Source organism: Montipora capricornis, chromosome 2 (assembly GCF_036669925.1).
Source record: "Montipora capricornis isolate CH-2021 chromosome 2, ASM3666992v2, whole genome shotgun sequence".
Lineage (NCBI taxonomy): Eukaryota > Metazoa > Cnidaria > Anthozoa > Scleractinia > Acroporidae > Montipora > Montipora capricornis.
Genome location: NC_090884.1, coordinates 36,626,276 through 36,628,864, shown reverse-complemented (window position 1 = coordinate 36,628,864; position 2,589 = coordinate 36,626,276).

Below are 2,589 nucleotides of genomic sequence, written 5' to 3'. Positions count from 1 at the left end.
AAAGTCGTTTCAGTCGTCTCGTGCTCGAATTCCGCAATCCCTTCCCTTACTGTTTCGCCCCCTTGCCCCCGTTTCAATGTTGCAACCCTAAAGCAGTATCCATGGAGCGTGTTTCAGCAGGAGAAGGGAATAATTATTGATGTTTTAGTCATGTTAAAGCACTTCTATGTGAGACAGGGTTAATCTTTTCCTTTTGTCAACACCTTTGTCATTGGTTGTGGAAGGGTACGTTATTCATACCCTTTCACCTAAGACGCATTTCGCTAAGATGTCTCCTTAGAAAACGAACATGCACTCCAATATTTCCCACCTTGAAAGAGCCCCTAATCTAACTAATGAACGTAGTTACGTTACGTTAAGAGTGAAACGATTTTAATTCAGTATGCCGCTTTTGTGTGATATGATCACCCTCCGCGTAAGTTGTTTGCTAACGCGGCGCGCAACGGACATCGGATGAGACTGTTAACACTGGGTTGACCTTTAATTTCTTTACTTATGTGAGCACCATCACATTTCAGTGATGGTATCATTATCAACTTCGTCATTTGCGAACATGCGCTTCCCATTTCGAAGTATGATTATTGGTTTCTACTTATTCCCCTGTAAGTTATTTGTGTGCGAGCGTGTCCCATAATGACGTCAAATACTATATTTCTTCATTTGCTTATAGGTAGTGCGCCATTGCGCACAGACAATTTTATGTTAATGATACGTTTCGGTGGCCATCTACTTATTTAAAAATTTCCTTCCAATGGCACGAGTGTCCAACCTTTAACACCGTACTGTAGCCTTGGTTCCTGTCTGTGGTTAGAAAGTTTCCTTCTGCTTTGAAAAATACCCCAAAATACAAATGACTTATTTTAACTCAAATAAATTGTCTTGATAAGCTGGTGACGGCAGGCGATTCAACATCGTGCAATTTGTTGCTCAAAATTTTCAACAACGTTCAACATGTTGAACGGTCTATTTCAACATTCAACACTGCATGATACACTGTTCAACGTTTGTTGATTAAGAAATGTTGAACCGTGTGTCACCGCCTTTAAAAGGAACAGCAACAACGCACTCGGCAAGCGCTATAAGCTAACACGCGCAAACATTTTGCCAAATATGTCTCACCTTAAAGCAATATACTTGTCCTCAATGAAACTTTCCTTCCTTTATTAGTTGCAGCTTCTCTTTAGCTCGTTGTCCACTTATTTTCTGGCCAAGAAAGCAATTTTCTCAAAACGACAGGCCTACCCCGCCCCCCCATATATTATTATGCAAAAGTGAGAACTTTGAGAACTCGAACAAGGTGAAAAAGGCTCGATTTTTTTGCGAATTTTGCACCCGGTGCTAAATTATTTCATTTCATTGGTTAATAAAAAGAATAAGGAATCTTGGTATTTCTTTCGTTGATTGAATCATACCTTTCATCCCCAGTCACAGGCACCCCCAAACTCAGTGTGAGGGAAAGCACACAACAACAACAACAAAAATAGTCAAATAAACGTTGATGATTAGCATTACAGTAAATGTAATACCTTTTGTTATGTTATAGTGATAAATGTCACGTAAAGATTCCGTAGAATCCCAAGCTGCAGACGAGAGAACGGTTAGGGGAGAAACATGTTTGGACTTCTACTTTCGAGGAAATTAGGGGTGCTTACGATTTGTCAGAATAAAAAGGTTGGATCACCGGTGAATAATGGTGACAGTTTTTCCAAAATCAGCAAACCAGCGCAACGACATGGCGCTTAACATTTGCAATTGTTTTCGGCTGATGAGAGACTGGAAGCTGGCTAGCCACCCGAATCACCGCCCGCCCACCCCCCTTCCTGAACGTGCCCCCGCTTAGCACACTTTCAAGAAGTTGCACGATCTTTACTGAAGGTAAAATTTAATCTCATTTCAACACTTCTTAACATTACTGCAAAGCCAAATAATCTCGCTAACTAAATTCCAATACATGGTTAAACAAAACAAGGACCAAGGAAAAAACAATTATGGTTAACAGCCCTTATATTAATTTTAACAGAAATTCGAGCACATAGAAGCGAGCCTGGTCTTATACAGTCCAATCATCACGCAAGTCCTTCAATTTTTGTGCCGTGCACCAAAGGTAAGAGAGGCAGGAAGGCAAAGACTCTTAAAGGAAACGCCCCTATTAAGGTTGAGAAGACAATCTTCACAACAAACAGGCCAACCCAAGAGTATCACATTCCGTGACAAGGACTGGAATGATTTAAGAATACCCTGCCATCTGTCTTTTTGTAGCGGCATTTTTGAAGAATGAGGAATGCAAATGACATCACGGCAAACATGATGGTGACTCGAGGTGACCTTACTCTTGGTTTTCACGTGACGTCATCAAAATTAAAAAAATAAGGAATTGTCGATCCTTTTGAGATTTTAGTTTTGTTAGGTATTACAACACCTGAAGACTTATTTTTTCAGAAATTTTGAGTTTGATATTCGTCTTGTGATAAAGCAAGTTTGAATTTCTAAGTATACAAATGGTTCTTGTAATTGGTTACAAAAAGTAACCACGCTGATGATCGCGTGAGTGACTATACTCAACAAGAACAGACTATTTCCATGCACAAA